General features: G+C 38.5%; 1 pseudogene; it reads right to left on the bottom strand.

Annotated features, from left to right (window-relative positions):
- Window positions 1-1,668: 1,668 nt before the first annotated feature.
- LOC149545179 (cellulose synthase-like protein H1) overlaps window positions 1,669-25,734 on the bottom strand; it is a 63,818-nt pseudogene continuing 39,752 nt past the window's right edge.

The raw sequence follows: 25,734 nt of genomic DNA, 5'->3' as shown, positions 1-25,734 counted from the left end.
AATAAATTCTAGTGTAAAGGAGTTCAAATTTGAATAAAACCAAGGGTGCACTATCAAATTTTTGTAACCAATTATATAATTTTAAATAACCTTTAGAAATTATTGGTTGCTTGCAACCTTGGATCCTTTTAGATCTTTTGGACTTAGGGCATAATTTGAGTTATTTTATATTGGACATTAAAGAAAATGCATGTTACCAATTTCTTTTTGCATGTAAGGATAATTAGACTTAAATCATAGAAACAAAACTACTAGAAGTATCCTGCTATACCTAGGTTATTCAATGTGTTCTTCAAAATTATGCAGACTAGAGCCTAATACTCTATGATGCCTCTTCACTTGTTGATGTCAGTAGTTTTTCTATCTCTATCTTTTTTTAGACATGATTCCTAAATAACATGATTGGTATATACATTGACTTATCTAGCTTCTATAAAAAGTTGTTGATCTAAAAGGAATTGAAATCATACTATTGCAGGAAACTAAAGAAAAAAAAATGTCTCGGTAAAGATCCAGATTTATAATTTACATTAATAATATAGTATTAAGGGATGCAATGCACCTAAAAATATCCATGCATATAGTTTTATCTTTTAACTAGACATTGAATTCCCAATACACTAAATGCCTATAGTATTCTTGAGAATAATAAGATAGCTACAATTTATATTAGGTAGTTATCTCAAGAGTTCAAGTATATTTGTATTGCATCAAGAATCATTAATAAAAAAAGGCCTTCTTACAAGCATTAAGCTCCATGGGTATCTTCATATACCAAACAGAGATATTAGAAAAGTTTAACAGAACTCTAGGTAAAGCGTCTACAATTATTGCATGTACATGCACTTCGTAGAATAGGGCACTCAATCCTGAAGTCATAGGAGTATTATCTTTGAATTCAACATCCCTACAAGCATCCCAACCTAGAATAAGGAAAGGGGAAGGTTTTTAGATTTAGATCATATTGTACTTTATAGGTAGTATGTTTTAACATGAGACTAAGAGATACACCAACTATTAAGTAATCAAATAATAGTATAGTGCAAGTGTTTATCATCTCTCTTTAAGAAGTCACCTCCTTGTAATTGAATAGAAAAAGGAAGACGGTTTGTTAGTTATAAAAAATCCTTAAAAGCTATTTATGAAATTACTTCACAATTAACAAAATACTCAAAGAAAAGAACTTATCATCTCAATTTTACTTTTTAAACTATTGACATTTTATATATTGAAAGTAGCAAAATATTTTAGAATGGATAAAAAAAAACAAGAGAAGCTATTTATATTTTAAAATGAAAAATCATGTCAAGCATATCAAGAAATGCCTACAAGAGACCTACACAAGTAACACAAAAAATAATATTACATGTCTACTATTGAGAAAGGAATTGTAGAAATGTTCACAAGGGGGAAAGTGACAATCAATTGTAATTGCCACACACAACATACTTATCAAGTACCTAGAATCTCTCCAACTTAAATTTGAATTCTAAAGATTTTCATTTTCTAATTGTTCTTATTCAAAGAATTCAATGGACTACAAATATATATTTAGAACTAGTATGGAACTATAGACATGTTGTTGACAAAAGAAGAGTTCATCACTAGAAAGGATGATAGATAAATCATTCCGTGATAGAAGAATATTTCTAGGAAGATTCATACAATTTAAATAAGTGAGATTGGTAGATAGGAAAAACACCCTTTGCTGAAATAATCCAGTGTAGCGTATATAAAAATAGCCAAAGCACAAGATTTCATGATAACACTCTAGGGAATGCCTCTCTTTCCCTTTCTAACCAATCCTTCCACAAACGGAAAAAAATTTTTGACTACCCAAACACTGCACAAATAATTTGGAAATAGCCTCTCTTTGATCTCACCAAAACTACCCATAATTGAAACAATGTTCCAAGAAAGGCCTACTAAGTTTAATAATAATATTGTAGCTGATATGATGAATAATGTAGAGGAATCAAATGTAAACTCACCCTTATCACCACTCTCTTATTCCTTTGACCCCTTTTGAGTCACAACAAATATTGTCTAAGAAAATCCAACAACTTCACTACAACATCAAATAGTGTGATGAACCATCAAAATGTACACACAATGAGCCACATGAATTGGTTATTCCACCACTCTCTCACAGAACACCCAAGAAGAATGTATTGCACAAGATGATATCCATAGACTAAAAGGAACATTGCCAACGCAACTGGAAAAAAAACCTTTGTAATTTGCATTAGGAGTAAAGCTAGTGTTAAAAAATGAAAATTATGGTATACAAATCTGTAAATAAAAATGAGTTCATCTTTTTTATATAGTTTAAACAACACATTTTAAGATTTGACTTGTTCAAGTGGTTCATCGCCCATCTTTATAATATAATTTAAGCAATGCATTCTATGATTTGACTTGTTTGGGTGGTTTATCTGAAATCACATAGTTATGAATATGATTAAAGATGCACCAACTCAAGCTCAAGCTAATTCCTCTTTCGAGTCCAATGAAAGGACATAGTTTTTGTACAAATATTTCACATAGTCCTATTGCCCATCTCTTATGCTGAATAAGGGTATCTTGACTAGTAGTTTTTGCAAATCCCATGAAAAATGGTTCCTTTGGTTGGACACTAATGGAATCCAAACCTAGATTATGAATCTCCATTCCTGTCATAATATCCTCAACTGTAGATCCATACATCCATCCCACCTACAACCATTCAAAAGTGAGTTAACATCTATGCTATGGAAAATTGTTGCCAGTTACATCAAATATCTAATATATATAAGGTGATGTGTAAATTTTTGTGTTTGGATTTGATTGTGTAATTTTTTTTAGCATCAATATTTTAGATCACACTTCATGATCCATCATCAAGATGAGAGAATGAATTGGAAAGTGAAATATAAAAACCAAGCCCAACCAAAGAGAAATAAAAAGAAAGAGAGGATTGATCTACATATTTCACTTTTTCCATTCTTTCTTTCTCTTATCCTAATGATGGATTGCGGAGTATGATCCAAAAAATTGATGCTAAAAAATCATACACGATCAAATCCAAAAACAAAAATTTACATTTCAAATGGATAGTAGACATCTAATAAGATTACTATAAGATGATGGGCAATCTTTTAGTAGTAATTATTTTTAAGAAAAAAAAACAAGCTTATGCATCTTCTACCATTTTGCCCCAAGCAGTTTTGGTTTCATAGCTACAACTAGCAACCTTCAAAGCTTCCTCTATAACCAAGGAACGAAAGGTATGGCTATTGCATGGAATGTCACTTAGTATAGCCTGACCTACTTCAACTAGGTCATGGAATTCTCCAAATGCTTTCCTCAATGCCTCAGATGAACAAGATGATGCAAAGTCTAGAATCTCTACTTAGGCAACATCATACATGTTATTGATTGAATATTTAAAGGGTTTATAAAAACAAATTTTATAAGCCTGTTATGAATCCCAAAAATCAACATGATTGTTCCTCACGTTTATTTTTCCATAAATAGATTTTATTTAATAAAAGATAATAATGCATTATCGGTTAAGAATAAATTAAAATGGGATCAAATGCAATAAAATCTTAGTAAATAAAAGAAAGTCAAAAAGAGGAGTCCTTATCATAATTTCCTTAAACATCTACTAGACACTACATTTGGTGTGCACCTAAAAACAAAGTGGTGTACAAATATAAAATTAAGTTCTAGAAATCTTGCTTCAAATAGGATTGAAATTATAATTTATTATTTTTAATTAGGTTTGGGATGGAGTTTCCCAATGGACTTCCACTATTTTACATTGTTGTTAGTACACAACAAATAGTCAATAACAAAAAAAATCAGCAAATATATCAAGATTATACCTAAATATAAAAATAATTAAACATTTATTGTTAATATATAATAATATTATGAAAATTAAGATATTAAAAGAAATTTAGTAATATATTATTGGTGTAATTAAGTATTTATTAATTACACTGTACTTAAGTTTACTTAGGTTAATGCATTAGCATATTAGTTGTCATCACTAGTACATTTGGGTTCATTTTTTGACCTTTATTGGTCAAATTTTTGACCCATTTTTCGACCAACTTTGACCAACCTGTTGGTTGATATTTTTCTAGTCAAAATTTTGACCAATCTATTGGTCAAAAACCTACCAAAGCCATTATGTCGGTTCAAACAGGAATTGGTCAAAATTTTGACCAACAAAGGTAGAAAAAAATTTAGCCATTGGTGGAAATTTTGACCAATGAAGGTGTAAATTTCAATCAACAAAGGTAGAAAAAAATTGAGGCGTTGGTGAAAATTTTGACCAATGAAGGTAGAAATTTCGACCAACAGAGGTAGAAAAAAATTTAAGTGTTGGTGGAAATTTTGACCAAAAAAGGTAGAAAAAAATTTAAGCGTTGGTGGAAATTTCCACCAAAAAAGGTAGAAAAAGCCCAGGCATTGGTGGAAATTTTGACCAGTGAAGGTGGAAATTTCCACCAACAACTAGGTGTAAATTTTTTTTAGGCATTCTATAAAACAGTTCACATGTCTTGCTTATGATATGACATTTTACATGCATCCTACACTCTCTCATCCACTTGATGATGGATTATGTAGAGTGATCTGAAACCATGATTCTAAAAAACACACAATCAAATCCAAAATGAACTTGCACTACAAATGGATTGTGGAAATCGGATATTGTTAATTTTGCATGCATGTCTACTAGGACAAATGTATGTTTAAGTTGTGATTGTCCGGATAGACATGCATGCAATTTTATCAATATCAGATTTCCACAATCCATTTGTAGTGCAAGTTCATTTTGGATTTTATTGTGTTTTTTTTAGCATCATGGTTTCAGAGGACTCTACATAATCCATCATCAGCTAGATGAGAGAGAGAGTGCAGGATGCATGCAAAATTTCATATCATATGCAAGGCATGTGAACTATTATATAGAATGCCTGAAAAACACCAACAGTAACTAATATGAAGAATATATAATTAGTTATATGATTGAGACAAATCATGTACCAATGGGTTGGTCAAAATTTTGACCAATGGGTTGGTCGAATTTGGTCAAAAATTGGGTCAAAAATTCGACCAATAAAGGTCAAAAAATGAACCCAAATGTACTAGTGCAAGTATGCTTTCCAAGTTGACTCTTTGAGTTTGGTCATCAAGTCACACCACCAAAGTGCCTCATCAAGGTCAGTTGTTAGGTCCACTCATTGAGCTTACTCACCAAGTTAGCTCACCATGTCACATCTCTAAGTGGCCTCACTAAGTTGGCTCACCAACTTGCCCCACCAAGTTGCCACTTTAAGCCCACTCACCATGTTAGATCACTAGGCCAACTCCCCAAGTCAGCTCGCCAAGCTGACAATTGAAGTACACTCACCAAGTTGACTATTCAAGTGTGCTCACCAAGTTGACTCAGACTTTGTTCATCAAGTTGCCCCACCAAAGTGCCTCATCAAGGTCAGTTCTTAAATCCACTCACCAAATTAACTTGCCAAGTCGGCCCCCCATCCGCTCACCAAGTTAGCTCACCAAGTTGCCTCACCAAGTCACCTCACCAAGTCGACTCACCATCTTACCTCACCAAGTCAGCTCGCCCACATGTCCCACCAAGTCCCAAAGTTTGCTCACCAAGATGATAATTCAAGTGTGCTCACCAAGTCGACTCTTTAAGTTTTCTCACCAAGCCCATCCCCTAGGTCAACTCACTAGGCCAGCTCACCAAGTCACTCCCACCTAGTCACCTCAATGATTTGACTCTTTTAGTTAGCTCACCAAGTCTACTATTCAAGTACGCACACTAGGTCAAGTCGCCAAGCCAACTCACCAAGTCATGTCACCAAGTTGACTATTTGAGTACACTCACAAAGTTGACTCTTTAAGTTCACTCATCAAGTCACCCCACAAAAGCACCTCATCAAGGTCATTCTTTAAGTCTGCTCACCAAGTTAGCTCGCCAATTTGCCGCACCAAGTTGGCTGACCATCTCACCTCACCAAGTGGACTCACTAAGTCGGCTCACCAACTTGCCCCACCAAGTCAACTGTTCAAGTATGCTCGCCAAGTTGATTCTTTGAGTTTGGTCATCAAGTTACCCCACCAAAGTGCCTCATCAAGGTCATTGTTTAGGTCAGCTTATCAAGCTTTCTCACCAATTCAACTTGCCATGTCGCATCTCTAAGTGGCCTCACTAAGTCAGCTCGCCAACTTGCCCCACCAAGTTGCCACTTTAAGCCCACTCACCATGTTAGATCACCAGGTCGGCTCCCTAAGTCAGCTCGCCAAGCTAACAATTGAAGTACGCTCACCAAGTTGACTCTCTAAGTTCACTCACCAAGTCTGCCCCCTAAGCCAACTCTCCAAGTCAGCTCACCAAGTCACCCCCACTTGCCCCACCAACTGGCCACTTTAAGTCGACTCGCCATGTCAGTTCACCAGGCCGACTCCCCTAATTTGAACTCCTTATCTAGAAATAAATTTTATAATCAAAATCTACAAATCACGTGTATTTGTTCATTGACATTTTTGCATTTTAAAGTTAATACTAGCACCACCTTTGACTGAAGATAACCACCAAATGTTTGTTGAATGAACATAGTCACATGTGCTATTAGATGAATGGTTTCCTCTCCACCAGTTTCATCAAGGCATATTGACTGCATACTATCAACTGCAAATCTAAAAGAGAAAAGAAAAACAAGATATCAATCTGTGTGTGTGCGTGCACACGCGAGCATGCATGCATGTGCCTGTAGACACCTAAATTTGATTACACTATTTTAGTAATCCTATTTAGTTATCTAAAAAGGCATTATTAATTAAATTTCTATTTAATTAATCCTTTGTCATCCCCTAGTTGATTAATTTAATTAATCATCTATAGTCCTAATTGATAAATCAAATAATCTATTATTTATCAATTAAATCTTATTCTTCTATCTAATTCCAAAAATCCCCATTTATTAAATAAATCTATTTGATAAATGAAATCCTCAAATTCAAAAACCCCTAACCTATCTCTAATCCTCCATTTAGCCTAATCCACCCCATCCACCCATACTAACCAAGCTTAGCCACTAACTCACCCACCCTCATTAATGCCATCCACTTGCACATCTCTAACATCCCTAATCTAATCCTAAACCCAAGCCTAATCCACCCCCTAATGTTGTCACATTCCTTAAACAAGTTTAAGACTTTCTTAATCCAAAACAAAGTCTCCCCTCAAAAAACCCAACCACTAAGTCATGAGTGCTCTTACAAAACATAAAAGACTCTTACAAACCCACTCATGACTCTTACACCCATCTTCCACACTCTTCCCTCTTCCACACTCATTCCTCTTACATCCCTCTTACATACTCAACCCCACTCATCATGACTTTAACCAACCCTTAACCCTACCCTCTCACACTCATCCTCCTTGTGACAAGTGTCACCTTCCCATTGGTGCTAAACAAGCACAATCCATGTGCTCCCCTTTGAGTGCATCTTAGCCCTCCTTAAGCCTTCATCCATCCTTGCATCTAAGCCCTCCATCCCTCTACCCCTTAGCCTATAAATTGAATCCCATCCCAAGCCATTTCATCAACAATCTTTGAGCTAAAGTTACCATGCTATTTTGAGAACCAAAGCCATCAACCATACCCTTATAATGCCAAATTGAGAGCTCACAAAGCTACCAATTTGCCATTACCCATCTCCATTGAAGCAGCTTTTGAGCATCTTGAGCATACATCCACAACAAAAAGACACATCTACAGAATCAAGAAAGCATGGAGTGTTTTCTCTTGTGAGGTTTGCACTTCTTATTTTCTTTCTTAGTCTAAGCATATATGTGAATTTAGTTTTTGGTTTGTGAATGTTTACTTCATTTGTTAATGTTCTTTGCATACTGATTCTGGTTCTACATTTTGGCACGCCTGGTGGGACCCCACTATGGGTCATTTAATCATCTATATGTCATTTTTCTAACCATCTAATGTTTGCTGTTGTTTGAGTGTGTTGTGAGGGTGTTTTGCTTGTTTTTGCAGGTTAAAGAACGCACTTAGGAAGAAGAAATACCATCTAAAAAAAAAAAAAATTGCATTTTCAGCTTTTTTTGGCGCAGTTTTGGCGTCTGCAACCTGTTCTGTCTGCGAAAATCGACTTCTGCGAAAATTCGCGTCTGCGAAAATTGACATCTGCGAAAATCCGCGTCTGCGCAAATCGACATCTGCGAAAATCCGCGTCTGCGAAAATCGACGTCTGCGAAAATCCGTGTCTGCGAAAATTGACATCTTTATTTTGTCCTCTTCCTATTTTGGCACCTCTGTAGTTCAACGTCTTTGTATTTTGGCAGACTGTGTTCTCTGCTTGCTTATGTTCCATTTCTGCTATATTATTTCTGCACTTTGTAGCTAAAAAAAAAAAAAAAAAAAATTGACTTTTAGTGGTTCCATAGGATTTAGACCATTTTAAGCATTTTTACGCGTAGAAAAAACAACAAAAAAAGTTTAAAAAATTTTTTCCATAGTTAAGCTCTCATTTTTGAAGATTTTGGCTAACTAACTAAAATTGCTTTTTTTTGTCTCATTGCAGGTTGGAGCACATATGGAACCACTAACCATGTTTCTTGCAGGTTTTCATGTTGCTAAAAAAATGAACTTGAATGTTTAACCATTTGTCTTTGAATGCATGTTGCTAAAAAAAAAAAAAATGAACTTGAATGGTTAAACACATTTTTCATTGAATGAATGTTGCTCAAAAACACACTCTTGAATGTAATGGGTTAAAATCAACTTTCTTTGGAATGCATGCTTAAAACAAAAAAAATGCAATCTTGAATGCCAAGGATCAATTAACCATTACAAATCTCTTTTTCACATGCAGTCTAGGTAAAGTTGGATTTTTGGACATTTAAGAAACTTTGTTAAGTTAAAATACAAATTTACAAAAATCAATTTGAGTAGTTCCTTGGACTCACCTCTTTTCTAATCACCCATCAAATATTAACCATTGGTTGCAATCTCAGCGCCATTTATGGGGATGGGTCTACTTGAAAAAGGTGTTAAATGTTCCACAATCTAACTCACTCACTTGGTCTTTGAACGTTTGCTTTAACTTTATCAAAATTCTTAAATGGTCAAAACTCTAGATTAAATCGATCACACTTCAAGTTTGGGCACTAAAATTGAACAACAACTGACGTGGAGAGCCTCCGGGCGCGCGCTTGAAATCGAATCTCACACACTTTTGTTTTGGGCTTAAAACAAACTCACACTCAATCTTGAATGCCTTAAAGAAAATTAATCGATACTTGACGTGGAGGGCCTCCGGGCGCGCGAGTTTTCTTTTGTTGACCCTAACTCTTCTTATTGTGTGCATTCTTCGATCGATTTACTTTTGTTGGCGCTTCAAGTTGGAATTGAACATTGTCTCTTAAACATAAGTGCTTGCAAAATCTAGATTAGCACACATAAGAGTCAGTTGGTAAAAGAACAAGCGTGTTTTTTAGCCCAAGGTCATCCGAGTCTTCTCTCCCCTTGTCGTCTTTCGAGGCCATCTTGGGTGCATAAGATTAGGATCCAAAACCTTGTTTTTTTTTTTAGGAGGCCTGCTTGGGGATTTCATCACCCCTTGGACGACCTCAACTCCAGCGTTTCGGCGGAGTATAAGAATCGGGAGGTGAATCGAAAGACACCTCTCTTGGGATCAAGATTTTGTCATTCGGGCTAAGCCTCAAGGAACTTTATACCCTTGAGAAGTGAAAGAGGAGAAGTGGATTACCGCTCCTCTCGGCTGTGTGACATCCTTTTGGTCTCATCTATGGATTTGGGCCTCACGTACCTTGCGTATATCGAGGACTCCCTAGCTAAACTAATTGTCTGCCTTGCAGAAAACCATCTAGGATGTTAATGTGTTTGGAGTGATTGATCGAAACATTTGTAGAACATACACACTCCTTGGCGCAAGTACCACATTCTGAGAACCACAAACTTCTATCTGGGTGTTCCTATCTATTGCTTGTTTTTATTTTACTTGTTGAATGAATGTTTGCCAAACTTGGTCAATCCTAGCTTAGCGCACACTTAGCGTAGTCACTGCCTATTTTGGAAGTTGAACAAGTTGAAGCAAAACAACTGAGATTTTTTCCAAAGCCAAGCAGATTCAGGAATTTATGTCGGAACAACCCAAACCCAAACCCAAACAGAAGTTTCACAAGGTCAAACTCAAGCCATCTCTAGCATACCAAGAACTTTCAGCCAAGAGAAAAGCAATAACACCAAGCCCACAAATTTCCAAACTCCATAAAGCAGAGGACAAAGCTACCGACGAAGCACTTCAAGAGGCCTGGTTAGAGCGCACCATCAAATTTAGCCAACATCCAGGAGTTAATCTTGCTTATGCCTTACCAACTAGGCATGATTTCTATGATTAGACACCCTTGTTTCTCCACATCTTCTTGGATAAGCTTCACTTTAGAGCCATCTTTGTAGAAAAGCCAGCCATCTTAGCTTATCCCCTTAAGCATTATTAGCTCATCCATCTCATTTAGAATCATACCATCTAGCTAGTAATCAAAAATCTGCACATCTAAGCTTTCAAAATTTTTGTCACCTTGCTAAAAGTTTGCCATTCCTAAAATCTTCCAAATCCACCAATCTCACCAAGGTTATCCCTTTGATAGAGCTTTGTCTAGGGTAATCTAGCTTTGTCACTTGTTATCCCTCATCACCTTGAGCTAAAGGTTGGGATTCGCAAGTGGTCAATCTTGTGTTCTTCCTAAAGGATCATCAGTCTATCCTTAAGTTGACACAATCACCACCAAGCTTGCACATAGGAAAGCAGACCTTTTGTACTTTGACAACATATCTTTCAAGTTAGAATCCCCAACCCAATCCTCCTTAGGTTTTTTCATATAGTTTTGCCTCAACCTAGGAAATCATTTGCATAGAAAAGCCTTCCCCCTTTTGCATCCATCAGCATTATTGCATCTCATCCCTAGGAGCATTTTTCATGCCACCCGTCACTCGCTTAGCCAAGAAGAAAGAAACAATGGAGCCCTATCATTTGGATCGAACAGCCTCACCCCCCTTGAGCACTCAGCCATCCTTCAGCCCAGAGCAATCTATGCCATCAACTACTGACATTGAAGCTTTCATGAACCAACCAGGAAATGCAGTATTGGTAAACGCCATTATAGACAAAAACAAAGAGACAATCATGGCTAACTTTCGAAGGGACAATGTAGGAACCTTTGACTTTGGAAGACCCCCTCCATTATCAGATCCATCTCACCCATTATTTGGGCAGCTGCCACCACCCATAGGTTCTTATGATCCAAATTATCCTCAATTTATTCCAAAAGAAGAGCCTCCAGCCAATCCATATGACCCAACAGACCCAAACATACCATCATCCACCCAAGTTGAAATCTCCATGCCACAAGCCAACCCAACCAACACCACTCCATCCTTGGTTCATACCTCTCCACTCCAAACCCCCTTTACCCAAAACATCTTACCGTTCACCCCCTTCACTATTGCTACTGCTCCCACACCTAGCCTTCCAAATCCACCCATCTCCCAAATCAATGCTAGCATCTTTGGCCAACCTCAACAATATACAACAGGGATGCCACCCATGGGGCCAAGTAATCAACCTTTTATCAACCCCAGCTTGTTCACCACAGCCCAAAGCACAATCCCATCATTTCCATTAGGTCTCGGGAGCTCAATACCAGCAGCCACAAATCCACAAGCTACTACCTTCACTCCACAAAGCTATCAAATCCCACAAGCTACTGCCAATCTTCTACCAAGCTCCCAAGTGACCCCAGCTCCCACCACCACTCTACCAAGCTTCTAAATCCACCCACAAAGCTATCAAACCCCATCAGTTCCATTCCCAAGCTTTCAATTCCCACCACCTCCACCACCAACTAATCCATTACCTCCAATTACCAACTACTTTTCAATGCCACTTCTAGGAGGTAATCCACCACCCCAGCCAACCACCAATTATTTGCAGATGCCATCCCAAATGGGGGCACAACCCACATACATTGGTCAAACCCCACAAGCCCTCTGATCCTTTCCCCAAGCCTCACAACCACCTTATACCTTACCTCCACAAAGCAATCCATTTATCCCACAGCCAGCTTATGTTCCTCAATCCCAACCTCAAATCCCATATCAACAGCAAGCCTCGCAGCACATGCAACAATATGCGCCACCTCCCCCTCAACAACCCATCATCCACCATGCAGCTGCCCAAACAATGTACAATCCCTATCAGCAAATCCCTCATAGCCATCCATATTCAGTGGCCCCATCCAGCATATACCTACCTCAAGGCACTCCTACATTGGGGGCACCCCAACCATCACCTATCAATTCAGAGTGGGAGCAAATGAAGACAGCTTTGAAAGCCATCCAAGAAGGGAATGATCCAAAGACATTCAAGTTTGAGAATGTGTGTCCTTACCCATTTGACAGAGCCATTACCATGACACCATTTCCCAAACACTTTGAGGTACCTAAATTTGACAAGTTCAGAGGAAAAGGAGACCCTGTCACACATATCAAAGAATTTTACATGCATTGCCAGGACGTGGCATACAATGATGTCTTCCTCTTGCGCCTTTTTCCCAAAAGCTTGGCTGGACCAGCTCTTGAATGGTTTTATCGAATCCCCTATGGCACAATTAAAAACTTTGCTGAATTATCTGAGGCATTTGTAGCCCAATATGCCCATCTTGTTGAAACAGAGCTATCAATAGTTGATCTTGTCCACACCAAGCAAAAAGGTGGAGAAAGCCTTTCCGAATACCTACAAAGATGGCAAACCCTTACCACCCGCATATCCTGCACCTTGCCAGAACGCCATGTGGTGAAAATGTTTATTGATAATGCACATCCCAGCTTGGCTCACCACATGACCATGAACTGTTTGCAGACCTATAAGGATATTAAAGAGAAAGGAATGATCCTTGAGCAAGGACTCATCAAAGATGGTGTGGTAAAGATTTACAAAGAGGCCAACCAAAATCAATCACATTCCAATGACAAGTCTAGGTATTGGAACAAAAACAAGCATGTTGCAACAGATGGGGTTACTGACACCAGACATGTGAATATCGTTGGTCCTTCTCAAAACCAGTCTAACCCACCATATCAAACAAACAACCAACAAGCTACCAATTACCAACAACGAAATAACCAAAGCTATCAAAACCACAATGCAAGACCCAACTTTCAAGGGTCTAACAATCAAGATAATGCCATCAATGTAGCTGCAGGGCAAAAGCCCAGATTCCAACCTGCACCTAGAAACTATACACCCCTTGGTGAGCCATTGGATGTTACTTTTGAGAAATTGGCTAAGGAAAACCTTATCAAATTTCCTCCTACCCAGCAAATTGATCCAAGCCAATCCAAAGCTGCATGGTACAAGGACAATGAGTATTGCAAGTTCCATAGGGTAAATGGTCACACCACCCTTAGATGCATGAAACTGAAAGACTATGTGCAAGACCTCATTGATCAGAAGGAAATCACTGTTGGTGCCCAAAACTCTCCCAATGCAGGCTTACAAATTTATCAAAATGTTTTTCCTCCACACAACAACCAAAATCTTGGAAAAGCACCTATCCAAAACAACACCAACAACCGCCAGCCAAACCAACAGCATGGGAAGAACAATGACCACACTTCATCCTATATAGACTATGGTAGCCTTATAGGTTGTATATCTGAGAAAGAGCCTTCAGTCAATGTTATCAATATCCGAGGACCAGACAATGAGTGTGCGGTCACCACTCGAAGAGCGCAATTTAACATCGCAGGCCCACCAGTTTCATCAACACCATCAGCTCCATCAAAAAGCCGGTACAATATCTTGGAACACCTTGGGAACATGCCAGCCCAAATATCCATTTTAGACCTTCTCCGCACTAGTCCTGTGTACAAAGACATCCTTGACAGTGCTCTCATAGAATCCCGTGTCCCTTCTGATATCAATGCTACTAATTTTCGTAATCTTGTTGGACACCTTTCATCCTCATGTGCCCTATCTTTCAAACCCACCGACATACCCGCGGTTGAGCCAGATCACACCCTTCCACTTCGCATAGCCATCATGGTATCCAATTTTGCCGTGAAAAGAGTAATGATAGATAATGGATCAGCCTTGAACATTTGCACCCTAAAATTCATAAAAACAAGCTGGGTATACTGAGGCAGATATGATCAGTGAGGTTATCACCATCAAAGCTTATGACAACTTGGAAAGGACCACAGAAGGGACTATTTTGCTACCAATCAAGGTTGGGCCAGTCATTCAAGAGACAGTTTGCCATGTTGTTGATCTAAACCTACCATTTAACATCCTCCTCGGTCGCCCATGGATTCATGCTATGAAGGCCGTTCCATCCACCTACCATCAGTGCATCAAATTTCTGCATCAAGGCACTGAGGTAACCATCCATGCCTATCCAGAACCCTTTGCTTACTGCAATGCAGTTGAAGCTTCATATACAAACCATTGCCCTGGAATAGACATCGGTACAGCCATCGCCAGCTCATCCCACACTTGTAATGACGCAGAAACCATCCTTGCCTCTACCCTATCTACTGTAAAGATCAACAACAAAGAAATGTGGAGAATATAGTCTATCAGATGCATTTGCTGTCGGAGCAATCCCACTTGATCCACATACCCATGGATGGCCAACATATCACAAAGCTAAGGAGATTCCACCTCCTTGATACAAACAGTTTGGCCCAACGACCTTTGTGTCCTCAAAAACCCCTCTTCATGAGGAGCTCACTCCAGATATCAACAATTGGCTACATAAGGATGCACCTCCAAGAAATCAAGCACGCCTTGATCACTTCAGCCAAAAGTATCCCCAACAACATAAGCTCATCACTGAAAAATGGAACTATCAAGGAGGTGGACTAGGACCAGAAGAAAGGGGCATGCAATGTCCCATCGAAGCACATGATTGGGAGATAAAGTCAGGTCTTGGCTTTGGCATACCCACAACTAGGGGCACCAACGAGAATGGTCACGCTTTTTTGAACATCCACCGCAACCTTGTCAAAATCAAAGACATTCCTAAGGAAGTTGAAAAGAGAGCCTACGACAATATCCCAGACCAAATCTTCCTAGGAGACTCTGTTCTCCGAGAACTATCCATCCATCTCATTGACCTATCACTTGCTCATCCACAACTCATAGATTGGGACCAACCAAGTGTCATACATATTGATGAGTTCGCATCAGAGGAAGCGCTTCTAAGATTCATGGGAGCTGAAACTCCTCATAAGAAGACAAAGCCAAATTCTACCTACATCTACAAGCTAGATCCCAAGGGGTATTTTGGAGAAAATCCCCAACCTAGTTTCGATACACCCAAAACTGGAACTAAGGTAAAACCGGGACTAGCTAAGGTAGCAAAGAGAACCCCTCAGCAAGAAAATCCAAAGCCACAAGCAGAACATGAGGATTTAGTATTGCCTCCTCAAGATAATCGACCAGAGGTGTCTTCTATTCTAATAGAGGATACTAGAGAAGTCAACATTGGTTCTTCAGAGATCCCTAGAATTGTTCAAATTGCTGCATCCCTATCACAAGACCAAGCCGACCTCCTCTTTGAGGTTTTACAAGAGAACATTGGCCGATTTGCATGGTCATATCAGGACATGCCAGGACTTGATCCAAAGCTTGTAGTTCATCATCTTGCAGTTGATCCAAAGATCAAGCCCGTCAGACAAAAGCTTAGAAAAATGCACCCCAAGGTGGCATTACTAGTCAAAGCTGAACTAGAAAGAATGTTAGCTGCTAAGGTTATCCGACCTATCGACTACTCAGAATGGATCTCCAACATGGTCCCTGTCACTAAGCCTTCCGGTGACATCAGAATCTGCACTGATTTTAGAGATCTTAACAAAGCTTGTCCAAAAGATGATTTTCCCTTGCCCAACATAGATATGATTGTAGATCTCACAGCTGGACATGAAATTCTGTCCCTTATGGATGGATTTTTTGGGTATAATCAGATCAAGATTGCAAAAGAGGACCAGCATAAGACAGCATTCACTACCCCTTGGGGAACCTTTTGCTACACCATGATGCCTTTTGGCCTAAAGAATGCTGGGGCTACCTATCAAAGAGCTATGACAGCCATTTTCCATGATCTTATCCATAGCATTTTGGAAGATTATGTGGACAATATCCTAGTCAAATCTCACACCTTCATGGATCATCTTGCTGACTTGGAAAAAGTCTTTGATAGGTTGGCCCAATATCATCTCATGCTAAATCCCAAGAAGTGTGTCTTTGGGGTCACATCTGGCAAGCTTCTAGGCTTCATAGTTTCTAAACAAGGTATAGAGATTGACCCCAAAAAGGTCAAGGCTATCTTAGACATGCCTCCTCCCCAGACACTGCGACAGCTTCGCTCTCTTCAGGGGAAACTTCAATCTGTTCGGCGCTTCATCTCCCAACTTGCAGATAAGTGTACACCATTTTCACACTTGCTAAAGAAGAATGAGAACTTCAAGTGGGATCTTTTATGTCAGCGCAGCTTCGATCAGCTCAAGCAGTATCTCACCAATCCCCCTATCTTGGTTCCACCAGTTCCTGGTCGTCCCTTGATCTTGTATATATCAGCAACACCTACTGCTCTAGGGGCACTTTTAGCACAACATGATGATTATAGCAGAGAGAGAGCCATCTACTATATCAGTAGAACCCTAGTTGGTTATGAAATCAATTACACTCCTATGGAAAAAGCTTGTTTGGCAGTTGTTTTCTCAACTCAAAAGCTTCGCCACTACATGCTAAGTCATACCATCCAACTAGTCTCCAAGATTGACCCTCTCAAGTATATGCTCTCCAGAACAGCACTTACAGGCCGTTTGGCCAAATGGGTTATGCTACTAAGTGAGTTTGACATCCAGTATGTGGACAGAAAGGCAATCAAAGGGCAAGCTATAGCAGATCACCTAGCTGATGCACCTCTAGTAGATGCATATCCTTTGCTCACAGAATTTCCAGATGAGCATATTTGCCTAATTGAAGAACAGCCCCCATGGAAGCTTTATTTTGACGGCTCATACACCTCTCATGGATCAGGGGCAGGAATATTATTAGTTACACCTCAAGGAGATTACATTCCAAAAGCCTTCAAGCTACAATTCCCTAGCACCAACAATATAGCAGAATATGAAGCTCTTGTAGCAGGATTAAAGATAGCTACAGAATGGAATATCACCGAGTTACAAGTCTTTGGTGATTCCCAACTCATCATGAAACAAGTATTAAATGAATATCAAACCAAAGATGAAAAGCTATTACCCTACAAAGAGCTAGTTGATCAGCTGACCCGGCATTTTACAAAGCTTCAGTTTACACAAGTGCCTCGAATGCAGAACAAGGCAGCAGATGCCATGGCCACTATCGGCTCGCTCTTGGAAATTCCCCAAGAAGCTACACAGTATGAGTTTTTAGTTGAGCAGCTCCTCACACCTGCCTATGCGAATGAGGATTCAAACCGTGTTTGTATCTTGGTTGGTCCCCAATCCCCTTGGTACCATGAAATTCATGCTTACCTTAACGATGGTATCATATCCCCTCACCTCACACGTACCCAACGCCAGAACCTCATCCGAAAAGCATCCCGCTATGTTATCATAGCCAATACCCTATATCGTCGGGGTTATCACGATACTCTCTCTCGATGTTTAGATGAAAATGAGGCCGCGATGGCATTAAAAGAAGTACATTCCAGACTTTGCGGTGCCCACACGAGTGGTATTGTCCTAGCACGACAAATCTTTAGAGCAGGCTACTATTGGCCTACCATTGAAGAAGACTCTTGTGACTTTGTCAGAAAGTGTCTCCCATGTCAGCAGCATGCAAATCTTGTGCACGCTCCAGCACAGGATCTACAGCCTATTGCACCACCTTGGCCTTTCGCTTGTTGGGGCCTTGATCTAGTTGGAACTATCACCCCTCTCTCATCTGATGGACATAAATGGATAATAACAGCTACAGACTATTTCACTAAGTGGGTGGAAGCAGTCCCCCTAGTCTCAGCTACAGGAGTTCAAGTCTCCAAGTTCATCTTGTACCACATTGTTTGCCGCTTCGGCATCCCATCCACCATCTTCACTGACCATGGAGGTAATTTTGAAAATCTCAACATGGAAGAATTATGCACTTCCCTCTGCATCCATCACCGCTTTTCTAGCCCATATTTCCCACAAGGTAACGGCCAGGCAGAGGCAACTAATAAAACCCTCCTCAAAATCCTAAAGAAAGTTGTCAATGATTCCGGCCGTGATTGGCACCTTCAAATAAATCCAGCTCTATGGGCCTATCGAACTTCCTTTCGTACATCCACAGGCACAACTCCATACTCCCTAGTCTATGGTGCCGAAGCGGTATTACCTATAGAAGTTGAACTTCCCTCACTACGCATATCTTTGCGAGGACAAATCTCAGATGAAGAATACAGAGTAGCTCGACTCACCCAGCTAGATCTCTTAGATGAGAAGAGACAACAAGCCTATGACCATCTCACAGTCTATCAAACTCGTCTCAAAAGGAATTTCAACAAGAAGGTGCTCCCACGACACTTTCAGCCAGGTGACATGGTCCTCAAAGAAAATATGAAAGTCCAAGCAGATCGAGAAAAGAAAGGAAAGTTTGAACCTACATGGCTTGGTCCCTATGTGGTTACTGCCTCCTTTGGCTCCGGAGCCTATCAATTATCTACACCAGAAGGAGAACTCTTAAATGATCCCACTAACATCATTCATCTCAAGAAGTTCTATGCTTGAAGATCCTTGGTATACCTAGCTTTTGAAAAATACAAGAAAAAAATAGTAAAGAGAAATAAGCGTCCAATGGTGAAAACTTGGCAATTCAAGCGCCTTGGATAGGTACCTTGGTGAAAACCTGGTAATTCAGGCGCCTTGTGTGCTAAAGACTAATCCATTATCTATCACTATCCTATCCCTCATCCATCCACCCACCATCCCATAAAACACCTGCTTGTTCCCTTGGTGTTCCAATCAAATATCCAAAATCTGATGGAGCTTGTCAATACCTCCTATACAGCTTGTAAATCTTGTACCAAAGCTTGTATTATACCTTGTAAATCTTGTACCATACCTTGTATATATCCAAATCTTGTCCAAAGCTTGTACCATATTCCAGCTTGTAAATGATCTTGTATCCTAGCTTGTATCCTATCACATGCACACACAGAATCCCATTTTCCTTAAGCTTTTCACAAACCATCTACCTATCCACCTATCAACTATTATAGACACCCCATCCTTCACAAACATTTCCATCTCACAAAAAAAAACCAAAACATGAACAAACTTGTACATTTGTAACATATCTTGGTCTGTCAGCTTGTACATCCTCTTTAGCTTAGTATCATTGTATCTATCTGGCTTTCATGTTAGTTCATCCTTGGTCAACATCTTGCACACATCGCACACATTGGTTAGCTATTCCAATGCATCCTTTAGCTAGATCTCATGTCACCAAAGTGCTATCCTTCTTAGTTCAGCTTGCCAGATGCATTACTCATCCCGATCCATCAGCTTAGGTGCTCTCTGAAAGGTCCTTGCAGGATATAGCTTTCCTCATGTCTAATCTTGGTCCGTTAGTACCTCGTCCTACCCATCTCATTGGCAAACAGTTCTCTTTTGGATTTTCACTTTCTTTTGATTTGGGATCTTCCCTTTTGGATCTTGAAATATCTTTTCCAAGCAATCTCCTTATTCCCTCCTCAAGGTTTCCATGATCTTCCATATCATGGTATGCTGCGAATGGGGCAATTAGAGCATAAGGTCTTGATCAGGTCTTTTGCTTGTTTTCTTTTTCTGCTTGTGAGTTACCTAGTGTCGTTTCCACGCTGCTTCCTCTGGGATTCATGTGTGATACTGGGGCAATCCTTGTGTGTTTGTTTTGAGTCAGTTCGTCAGTCCTCTGGACGGTTGGTGAAAAGGCCTTGATGTTCTTGGTAACCTTGGCAATTAACCAACAGTTCTATAGCAAATCTAGTGCTCAACTACATGGTGGTACTTCTCTTTGAAGTATCCCCCCACTCAAAAAGCTTCAATGGATTCCTTTTATAGCGCTCCGCTCCTCCATCTCCCCCCCCCAATCTTGGAAAGTCTTAAGCTTGCTTTACTATTGTGCCTCTAATTTCCCTTTGTCATTCTCCCGTAGTGAGAGTTTGAGCTAATTCAGCCCCTTCTCTTCGCCAACCTGCGTCTTAGCTCGCCTCAATTTCTTGTACTTTTCAAGAAGTCGTCGAGCCTCATTTCTCTCCCCGTCGCCTTCTTGAGGGGGCATCATCTAAGTCTAGTCTCTCCTCTTCTTATCTGAGACTGGGGCAACTTTGTTGCTAAAACATCTTCCTCGTGTCGTCTTCATTCGAACTTCTTTGAAATAGTGTTGAGACAACACTATGTCAAAGAGGGGCAAAATGTAGACACCTAAATTTGATTACACTATTTTAGTAATCCTATTTAGTTATCTAAAAAGGCATTATTAATTAAATTTCTATTTAATTAATCCTTTGTCATCCCCTAGTTGATTAATTTAATTAATCATCTATAGTCCTAATTGATAAATCAAATAATCTATTATTTATCAATTAAATCTTATTCTTCTATCTAATTCCAAAAATCCCCATTTATTAAATAAATCTATTTGATAAATGAAATCCTCAAATTCAAAAACCCCTAACCTATCTCTAATCCTCCATTTAGCCTAATCCACCCCATCCACCCATACTAACCAAGCTTAGCCACTAACTCACCCACCCTCATTAATGCCATCCACTTGCACATCTCTAACATCCCTAATCTAATCCTAAACCCAAGCCTAATCCACCCCCTAATGTTGTCACATTCCTTAAACAAGTTTAAGACTTTCCTAATCCAAAACAAAGTCTCCCCTCAAAAAACCCAACCACTAAGTCATGAGTGCTCTTACAAAACATAAAAGACTCTTACAAACCCACTCATGACTCTTACACCCATCTTCCACACTCTTCCCTCTTCCACACTCATTCCTCTTACATCCCTCTTACATACTCAACCCCACTCATCATGACTTTAACCAACCCTTAACCCTACCCTCTCACACTCATCCTCCTTGTGACAAGTGTCACCTTCCCATTGGTGCTAAACAAGCACAATCCATGTGCTCCCCTTTGAGTGCATCTTAGCCCTCCTTAAGCCTTCATCCATCCTTGCATCTAAGCCCTCCATCCCTCTACCCCTTAGCCTATAAATTGAATCCCATCCCAAGCCATTTCATCAACAATCTTTGAGCTAAAGTTACCATGCTATTTTGAGAACCAAAGCCATCAACCATACCCTTATAATGCCAAATTGAGAGCTCACAAAGCTACCAATTTGCCATTACCCATCTCCATTGAAGCAGCTTTTGAGCATCTTGAGCATACATCCACAACAAAAGGACACATCTACAGAATCAAGAAAGCATGGAGTGTTTTCTCTTGTGAGGTTTGCACTTCTTATTTTCTTTCTTAGTCTAAGCATATATGTGAATTTAGTTTTTGGTTTGTGAATGTTTACTTCATTTGTTAATGTTCTTTGCATACTGATTCTGGTTCTACAATGCCAAGTATGTTTAAGCGCATCAATAGAGATTAATTTTTGTGTGCACAATTTGTAGCATATCCTTAAATACTCCTTTCTATGATCATTTCTATCTTGATATATATCAGTATGATTTAAAAATTGAAAGACTCTAAGCACTTTGTAATTCATGTTACCTTAAAAACTCATGAGCATCTTCCTGTTTTCCATATCCAAGGTGATTGCTAATGTTTTTAGTTCTAGAAAGTATTATAATTGGTGATAAGGCACCATCTCCTCCTCTCACCCTCGAGACAAGAAACTCAAGCTCACACATGAAGCACCAGACTGTCTTCTAACCTGAGCAGACCCAACAAATAGTATAGGTTATTATTTTTGCAAGTCGCAAGTAATATTGCAATGCCTGTGTCTAAGGATAAATCTACTGAGAAATGATAACATACATTTTTGAGAATGTGATCCATGGAGTAGATAGGTTGCAAGAGGTTTTGTGTATATCAGGCACTGAAGCACCACATTAGCAAAGCAACTGCCAATAGACTAGTGGAAAGGCAAAGATCATGAATAAAAATCTACCTAGAAAATAATTCTTTATGTTTAGAAATTACAAGAATTCACAAACAGGATGTACACTAACCCCTCCCTGAACTAAAACTACAATTAACCTATTATACTTATATTTCAATGTAAATGACACAATATTATAAATCAACTCATGAAGATATTATCATTCTACCATTTTGAACTTTGAGATTGGTTTTTCTAATAGTCATTTGGATTGCCATAGACCATAAAACAAGAGGGAAAAGCATGTGCTCTCAAATAGAATAAAATGTTGGCACATACCTGTCTTCCGCATTCCAATTCCAATGGACAAAGTCACCAACATAGATATGATGCCGAGTTATTGATAATAGATTCTAATGCATACATTCAAATGGAAAATATGAAAATAAACAAGTGGAATAGCCTTAGTTATTTACCTTTGGGAACACCCAGTTTAGGGAAAACTCTAGTACATGTTCTTGCTCTATTGCCTATGTACCTTTCTATGAAATAGTGTTCTCTCTCATATGTGGGGGCAAGGGAGATAAGGAGGCTCCTTTGTTGTCTCCTTGGCTATGCAATAGTTCTGCAACACCCTGCCCCCCTCTCTCTCTCTCTATGCAATAATTCAGAGGTATAATCCACATTTGAAATGTGGAAAGTTGCCAAATTTATTCTAGTTTACTCTCTTTTGTTCTTTTTCACGTAACAGGAGACCCTGTAGTAATGGAATTGTGTTTCCCTAGCAAACGATCTAATTCATCATTCAATGCAAGACCCTAACCAAGAAGCTCCTTGTCCCTGCATTAAATTTGAAATAAAGGTGAACCAACTAGATAATGGGCTAATAAAACATGCTTTATTTCTAGTGAGAAGCATTAAAAACTAGTTCACTTTGCATTTGTAACCTTGGGCAGGGTTTTAGCAACATGCTCGCATTGAACCTTTGATGTAAAGAAGAAGTACACAAGCTCACAGCCCTTAGGAAGGCTTTCTTAGATAAGAAGTTTCTAAGTAGACACAAATCCTCACTAATAATGCTACTGCGATTTTCTTATTTACATCCAAACAAAGTTGTATTATCTTGGACAGAGGAGACTACTGTTGTTTGTAGTTAAGGATCCTTTAGGTCAGTAGAATCACATGCAAACTAGATGTGACATTGTAGTAAGAAAACTATAATAAGAGCTAGGAGCTTGCCTAGTGATCAAGGCTTGAGACTGGACACTGCATGAAGCATTTGTAGGCATTTGAGTCTCAAGCGTCACCAACTCACAATCAAACTGAAAAGGAAACTTGGCGAATAAAACTTAATAAAAATAGCCTTCTTGAGTAAACATCAACATTGTATGAACAATACCATTACAATGCACTATACTTGGTATAAATATAGTGTTGGCTAAGTATAAAGAACATTGGTGGTGAATTCAAGTCCAAGCTACAAAAGCAAAGACATTTACATAAAAACTAAGAAACCCTATTTGGAAAGAAAAGATATATAGAGATTTCTGACTGAAATTATAAATTGATGCTAAAAAACTTAAACCATAAGAATTGTTCTGTAGAATAATAAAGAAGAAAGATGAAGAATCAAACACCTGAAGGATACAATGTTCATGCAGCTTCAGAAAGATCATCCAAAAGATATCATATGCTCAGGTTGAAGGAGCTTGGAAATTCATTACTACACTTGGAATGGGCTCATCTTCAATGTTCTGAAGACTGAAGATGAGCCCATTCCCGAGTGTAGTAATGAATCTCATATAATGCAATCTCATCTATGAAGCATATTAAAAGCTAATAGAGCATCTTCGCTAGCTGATCTCCCTTATGATCCATAGGAGAATGCCAAAGATAGTCGTGATGTTAATAGGCACATCATGACTATCTTCGACATTCTCCTATGGCTCTTGTGGTTCTACTCTTATAACATGAGGCTTTCTCTTCTTTTTTCAAGCATAAGGCTGATGTGGCCCTGTAATAAGAAATAAATGGGTTTAATTTGGATTATGTAAAACATAGAGAAAACAAAAATGTAATAGCAATTTTTAACAAATAAATGAACTATATAAACTTTTAAAGCTCATAATAATAGGCCATAAACAAGAGCTAAATTCTAAGTAGAAAAATTTTGGACTCATGATTGATCAAAATCAAATCACTACCAAGCCTTTTAACCACTCCTTAATAGCACTTTCTCTATCACCAAGTTTGCAGTAGGGTTTCTATTTATTTTTGGATCTAAAGTTAGAAAGGGACATTGATTGTGAGCACAACAAATATATTGTTCATAGAAATGGCAATGAAATTGACATTTGTATTTGTGCCAAGTATAATTAATTATGTTATGTATCACCACATGGGTACCATATGCAAAAGAAACATTTGTCAAATCCTTTTCTTAGATTCAAGGAAACTTCTTTTGATAAGACAAATGAACAACCCTTTTCAAGTATGGTGCTTAAATGCATTACTAATGTTCAGGTCTTGTTGATCTGGAAGATATAACCATGTTGATCTGGAAGATATAACCATTTAGCTATTGCATAAGAATTTCTCTCTTTTAAACATTCATTGTAGCAAATGTCAGGAACTCCATGCTACCAGATTTTACACAATTTCTTTCTAATATTATTTCTGGCTAATAAGCATGAAGACTGAGTCGATATTAAATGCACTTGAATTAAAAAAATATGATATTACATAGAATAATAATAGCTTTTGAACAATGAATATTTGACTAAATTCCAGACTGGACTACATTGGAGTACAACTAAATGTTTCAACTAGTATACAGTCAGCCCCACTGAGCTAAAGCAATTGAGTGTCATGAATACATTATTGATAAGAAAATATAATTATCATAGTACATAGTATGACTATTTTTTATAACACTCAAATTTATGTTTGAGATTACAGATTCTCTACCTAAAATCTAAATTTTTTGACAAGAAAATCAATAAAAACTGATTAACTGAGAGTCCGAGCTATAGATCCCACCACGGCACAAGGAATTCTAGTTTATTTTTCTTCCTTCAATTGACTTTCCATTGGACCAATCTCAGATTGCTCAAAATTGTTTTGCCTCCTACTGCAATCCAACAAAGAGTGTGTATCAAATCTAGCAAATTTATAAATAATCAAGTCATCTACACAATCATGTTCATCTCATTTCAAGATCAAAAAATACATAGTTAAATGCAGTCGAATCATGGTGTCATTAAAAAAAAAAATGCATGTTGAAGAAGATTGTACTCCAAAGTTCAATCAAGGGTCAAGATAACTAATTGCCTTAGATTTCCATATTGGAAAAGATAATCCAAGTTTTGGGGCTAGATATCATTAGTGTCGAGTTTGTGCAGATTGACCAAATGAATAATGGTTAGATTTTTCTACATGGAACTGAAAGACATTGTTTGAGGGTTTGATGAAAAAGATTTATTTTTTACCATGCAGATTGATGTATCTTTGAATGGGATGTAGGAGCTCAGTGACAAACTATTTGCCAAAGTACAAG

The sequence above is a fragment of the Cupressus sempervirens genome, chromosome 7, assembly GCF_028749045.1.
Source record: "Cupressus sempervirens isolate cs-2001-9-10 chromosome 7, ASM2874904v1, whole genome shotgun sequence".
Classification (NCBI taxonomy): Eukaryota; Viridiplantae; Streptophyta; class Pinopsida; order Cupressales; family Cupressaceae; genus Cupressus; species Cupressus sempervirens.
Note: the sequence above shows the minus strand (reverse complement) of the source record. Positions and strands in the feature narration are given on the sequence as shown.